Below are 6,735 nucleotides of genomic sequence, written 5' to 3' on the forward strand. Positions count from 1 at the left end.
CTACTGTAGGAACTTCTCTTTCTTCTATGGAACACTTCTGGGTTTTTACCTAGCTCTTTTCCCAGTTTGTATATGCTAAGACCCTTAAATGAGTCTTTATCATTTATTTCTAGCCAAAGCCTCCAGACTCTTTTCAAGTTTGTTTGACATACCCCACAAACACTTCCATAAGGTGGACAAGGAGGGCCATCCCTACTTTATAGATGAGGAGCCGAAACCAGAGAGATAAAGGACTTGTTCATGGATGCCAGCTTTCTTGGGACTAGGGCTTGTGTCCAGGCAAAAGTTCTTCTGTCTCATTCAACCCAGTTAAAATGTAATTTTTCTGACAGTTGAAAAGCAATTTCAGAATTTGCAGTGCCCTCAGAACACCATTGTGAGGGCTGCCACCATACTGAAAGATGAAAAATATTACTCGAACTTTTCTTCCCCATAACCAAAGGACATATGCCAGCTCCATTTATAACTAGAAGAAACAAAGGAAAGAAATAAACATTGAACATGAACATGAAAGAAATAAACATTGAACATGAATGTTTATCAAGCACTTGGTATGTGAATATTATACCATTTAGTTCTCCCTTACAAGGGCCTTAGAAAGTAGACATTATTACACCCATTTGCAAATCAGTAAGTTGAGGTCTTGAGATGTTGTACGGATTGTCCAAGGGAACAAGGCTAGAAAGTTGAAGAACTGGGATTTTCCATCACACTGCCTTTTAATTTTGAAAAAAATTTTAAAATTTATTGATTGATCCCTGGCTGGTGTGCCTCAGTGGACTGAGCGCTGGCCTGTGAACTGAAGGGTCCCCAGTTTGATTCCCAGTATAGGGCACAGGCCTGGGTTGCAGGCCAGGTCAGCAGGCACGTGAAATGCAACCACACATTGATATTTCTCTCCCTCTCTTAAAAAAAAAAAAAGAAAAACATTTATTAATTGATTTGAGAGAGAGAAGAAGGGGTAGAGAAAGAGGTGGAGAGAGAGGAACATTGCTTTCTTATTCTGCTTATTGATTCATTCATTGGTTGTTTCTTGTATGTCCCCTGACCAGGGATCAAACCCAGTACCTTGGCGTATTGCGACAATGCTCTAACCAAGTAGGCTACCCAACCAGGGCCACACTGCCTTTGTTAATGAAGAGCCTGCTGGAAACTTGCTTATACCAAAGAGTGTAAGTGACATCTGTGTATTTACACCTCATGTCTGCTACATTTACCCTGAAATAACTTCATTACTCATCCCTCCTTTTTTTCCATGTAATAAGCTCCAAAATAGTCTTCATCCCTCCAGCCTCTGCTTGTAGAGTAGAAGGCGCACTTGCTTCCTAAAGCACAATTCTCTTCATGTCTCCAGGATCCGCCTGCCCGCTGAGCTCAGGTAACAGCCAAACCCTTTATCGTAGCAGGCAAGACCATCGCCTCCCGCCCACCAGTGTGTCTGGTCTTCAGGAAACCTAGTCTACCAATATGTTTGCATTGTCACAAATCTTGTAATTTGAACAGGACCCCTAAACATTTAGAGGTAGTTGCTACTTCTAATTTTTAAATCAACTTTGTTGAAGTATAAATTAAATAGCCCAATCTTCTGAGTGTTTCACGAACCACTTGTTATTTTGGATTAGAAGACTAGGATGTAAGTTAAATGTGGACCCAGTTAACCTCGGCCTCAGGGTTTTAGGCTGGGAGTTGTATGCACAATTCTTTGCTCAGCAACTGGCACCAGCACATTGAAGCTATCTGACTAACTGATTGAATGAATGAATGAGTGAAGATAGACTAGCCCAGTGGTTAAGATCATCACCTTTGGAGCCATAAATCTGTGGGCTATGGCTTTTAGGAAGTAACTTTACCTTTCTAAACCTCAGTGTCCTCATCTGTAAAATGGAGGTAATAGCAGTACTTATATCACAGGGTTATCACAGGACTAAATGACATGATATGCGTATTGAGCTTGGCACAAAGTTAGCGCTCAAAAAAAGGATAGCTATTGTTGTTACTATAAATAAGGGTAGGATGCGTGCAAATGCTATGCAACAGTGGGCTTATTGCACTGCTTGAACTTGACCTAGCGCTACTGCAAGCTTTAACGCACAAGTCATTGTATTTGGTAATCAGCAAATAAAACATGAAGCAGTTGATGGGAGACAAAGAAAATCCCTCTGTTTGCCTTGTGGGAAAAGCATCTGCCTGGGAATCCAGGACTTGGGTCCTAAGTCCTGTCCAGCTCAAACTTACCTCGTGATCTGCGGATGTTTCCCTTCTTTGGGCCTCCATTTTCCCATAAGATGCTTATGGTCTATGTCAGACAATGATACTGGCTCAGGTGAGATTCAGCAGGTTGTCTTTCCTTTTATTCTTTCCCTCACCTTGCCTTTACGGTATTTTAGCACAATTTATAGACTGGTTACCAACATTTAAAAATTGAGAGCTTTCACATAAAATGTTCTATTTCCAGATGCTCTTAAAAGTGGAAAGTATGGCAATACAGGACCAGCTCTCACACATGGCACCTGTGGGCTGGAGCTGCCCAGCAGCTTTTCCCTTTGGGGGGGATGGTGTGGTTTGCCACAGTCCCGGCTGCTCTCTGCTATCTCCGCATTGAGGCCGAAAGGCAGCCGACACTTGCGGTCATACTTGTGCTGCTATCGTTCTCAGGTAGAGTTACAGGAAATTAATATATGCCTGTCGTTTTCAAATGTGGAATAATGAAAATGTGTGGAGTATCTGAAAATATGACATGGTGATTATGTTAGTTTTTGATATCATGCTAGAGAATTCCTAATAAGCCCACATAAGGGATATCTGACTTTCTGGGGAAATTTAACTTTGACTAACAATTGATTAGAACACAATGAAGTTTTATAATGCTGTAGAGTTAGAGGTTAACTGGTAGGAAACTGATAAGGTGCAATAATTTTTGTATGTCCAGCAGAGGAGATAACCAACCCCGAAGGTGACTGTTTTTAAATAATGACCCTGTAAGGCATGAAAGAGGTTTGGCTCTAACTTGGCATTCATATTTCAGCATTTCTTTGCCCATTAATGATTCTCAAATTCTTTTCAAACCAGCTCTGTCATACTGTTGGTTCTTTCATTAATGATTAAATAAGATGACTTTTTATTGGTGAGAATATGGTATTAATCTTTCATCATCATGTAAGTTCCAAAAAGTTTTTGGTTTGTATTTTTTTAAATTTTACCTATAATTTTAAAATAAAATTTGTTAAGGTAGAAATTACATACAGTACAGTTCCCACATTAAGTGTACAAGACTGATGATTTTTTAAAAGATTTTATTTATTTTCATTTTTATTTTTTAAAAGATATTATTTATTTACCTTTTGAGAGAGGGGAAGGGAGGAAGAGAGGGAAAGAAACATTGATATGCAAGAGATACATCAATAGGTTGCCTCTTGCACACCCCCAACTGGGGATGTGGCCCACAACCCAGGCATGTGCCCTGACCGGGAATCAAACCGGCTTCGGTTCACAGGCCAGCACTTGAAACCGACTAGGGCTATAGTTTTTAACAATTTGAAAATTGTTCTTTTAGGCTACAGAGAGTGGGCCCTGTGTTTTCAGAAAAGTAAGTGAATAGTCCCAGCTGACATGGCTCAGTGGATTCAGTGTGGGCCTGCGAACCAGGTTGCCGGTTCAATTCCCAGTCAGGGCACAAGCCTGTTTTGCGGGCCAGGTCCCCAGTAGAGGGCGTGCAGGAGGCAGCCACACATTGATGTTTCTTCCCCTTTCTTTTTCCCTCCCTTCCCCTTTCTCTAAAAATAATTTAATACAATCTTTAAGAAAAAAAGAAAGAAAAATAAGTGAATATTCGTGGGCAAGAACAATAGTCTTCGATGTCTATGGTGAAAAAGGGGATACAGCTTAACCTGTGGTCAGAAAGAAGCCTGCTACTGCACTGCATGTGTCTTTTCCTTCTATCTAGTGGACTCCTGTACCAGAAGATCCTTAAGGATGCTTCTGGTTCTGATTTATAAAGGCTGAGCTACTGCTCTCCCAGGGCCCACGTATTACTGCAGTAAGGGGGGTGGGCAGGCGCTTGTGAGAGCGCTCATGCTCAGGAGAGTGAAACAAACAGGACAGTACAAACACGAGGTTCTCGGGAAGTAAAGCTTGAAATGAACGCAGCTGAAGAGCCCAGGCTGACTATAAAATATAACTAATGGCTTTTCTAAGTCAGAGAAGTTCCTGCCTCAAATCCCAGGCAAAAGAAGATGAAGAGAATTAGGACAGTTTTTCAGCTGCTAAATTCTTGCAACGACTCTCCCCGGTAAAATTCCAGGAGCTTCGGTCTGTCCATAGTGTCTTTCCCTGTGAAGCACTCTTTTTCTGGTAGCAAGGGAGCCTTGCAAAATCACCTTGTGATCAGAAGTTTCATAGTCTGTAATGGAGTCCCAGCTGTTTTCCGTTCAAAGTTGCATTTCTAAGCAGACTTAATGTGCTGCCAAGCGATGGCCTATTTCAATTCAAGTGCAATTCTAACAAATATGGATTGCAAATTGGAAGCAGGTGAGGTCTCCATGACACTGCAGACGAGGTGATGGAGGCTGCGACAAGAATGATAGAGACAAGTTGGTGAGAATTCAGTCTGGGAATACTTGGAAGGTGGAGCCTGCAAAATGCAGATGCATCAAATGCGTGGTGTTAGAGTCAAGTCAAGGGTGGTTCTGAAGGCTTTGGCCAGAGCAACTGAAAGCATGAAGTTGCCCTCAACTAAGATGGGAAAACTGTGGGAGTAGCAAGGTTGAGGCAGAAAATCAGAAGGCCAGTTTGGACATGTTGAGCTTGCGATGTCTATTAGATTTCTAGTTACTCACTTAGGCCATTGAGCCCACTTCAGCAGTGGGGTCTGGGATGGAGCTATGTGAGGAGTCAACAGCATATGGATGACATTTAAACATGGTAGACTGGCTATGCTACCTTGAGAGAGGAGGCAGAGCAAAAAGAGACCAAGCCCAGAGTGACGGGGCAGCCCACTATTTAGTAACTGGAGAGACGAGGAGGAATCAACAAAGGAGAGGGAGGAAGGGGAGGGAGTGAGGAAGGTCTCTCAGAGCCTTTACTATTCTCTAAGTTAGGGTGTGCATTCTGGGAGAGTTAGAAAGCCATAAATAAATAAAATGTATGTGAGACAGCTATAAACAAGGGATCCAAGCTTCTGGTGACTGAAGCTTATATGAAGAAAAAAGAATAGAAAGTTTCAAAACCAAACTTGGTAGGAAGGAGAATATTTAGAACAAGGAAGTGCAACACAAATCATGGGAGAAATCATACAATTATGAATCACAATTTGCAGTTTTAAAAGGTGACAACATAAACATCACAAAGTCTAGAAAATAAACACACTTGTTAATTTTTTTAAGCACCTCAATAGTATTTTTTCTATTTCAGGCTGAATGTGCTTTGATCACCTCTTTTTATGACAGTTTTGTGTCATCATATTCCATATTGACAATGTTAATAACTAAGTCTTTCCATTAGCTCAGAGATTTTCAACCCGTGTGCCACAAGAATTTTTAAAACATGCAGTACCGAACTATTTAGTCAGGGGCACTGATCTCTTTTCCCTTAGGTTGTCAAATAAAAAATGACAATAGCCAACACAACAATAGCCATCCGATTATGGCTAATGAATAGCCATCCTGTGAATGAACAAAAATTATACCTATTTTTTTGTCAGATCAGCAAAAAATATATTTTTTGATGTGCCGCAGAATTTTTGTAGTTTCTGTGTGCCATGAGATGGTCAAAAATCACTGCTCTAACATGTTAGATCTGTTTTTTAAAATTATTTATAATTTAGAAAAACTTCTGACTTCACAATTCCTTTTTAGTAATGTCATGAACATTTTGAGAATTGTCAGAGTTGCGACAACCCATACCAAATTTTTGTCTTACGTGAACCGTAAGATTTCAGATAATTTCAAACTTTCCAGTGCCCTGACTAACTTTAAATATTCCTTTCACTGAGGATACTCACTGATCACAGTGAATGGTAGGTATAGCTTACACACTGAAGGCCAGCAACAACCTAACTGCACACATAATGTATTCTACTAAACCGACATGTCCTCAGTTGGATTTCTTCTAGCTGGATCCCAAAAGCCACTAAACACAAAGGAAAGTATTATAGAGGGGAAATTGAATAGAGAGAGGTTTTAAGGAATTGTAGTAAAAATAATACTTTTGCAAATTTTACAAACACGTGGGATCATGAGAGCCAGTTGCTGGGGACCCTCCATGGACCATGGAAGAGTCCTGGGGAATCGAGGAGCCCTGAAGTTTAAGCTTTAGCTCCATAATGACATCACATCTTGGTGACAGTGCAGAAGAAACGCAAAACGAAAACACGCGCAGGAAGTTGGGGCCTGGCGCTGTAATTTTATTGAGTTAGCCAGAAAGTTCATTTAGTATTTTTTGTACAATGGCTCTAGTAGTGTTTGGTTGTCTTTAACTTCATTCTAAACAATTTTGTTAGATTGTATTGTGACAGCTGTCACATCAGTCTGCATTTAAAAAAAACCTTATCAGCCCTGGCTGGTGTGGCTGTGGATTGAGCGTTATACCTGCAAGCCAAAGGGTGGGAGGTTGGATTCCTATTTGGGGCACGTGCCTTGGTTGCAGGCCAGGTGCCCAGTAGGGGGAGCTCACGAGGCAACCACACATTGATGTTTCCCTCTTCCTCCCCCTCTTTCCCTCTCTAAAAATAAAATTTTT

Source organism: Pteronotus mesoamericanus, unplaced genomic scaffold (assembly GCF_021234165.1).
Source record: "Pteronotus mesoamericanus isolate MK-2021 breed Mesoamerican mustached bat unplaced genomic scaffold, CSHL_Meso_final contig_702, whole genome shotgun sequence".
In the NCBI taxonomy this organism is placed as follows: Eukaryota; Metazoa; Chordata; class Mammalia; order Chiroptera; family Mormoopidae; genus Pteronotus; species Pteronotus mesoamericanus.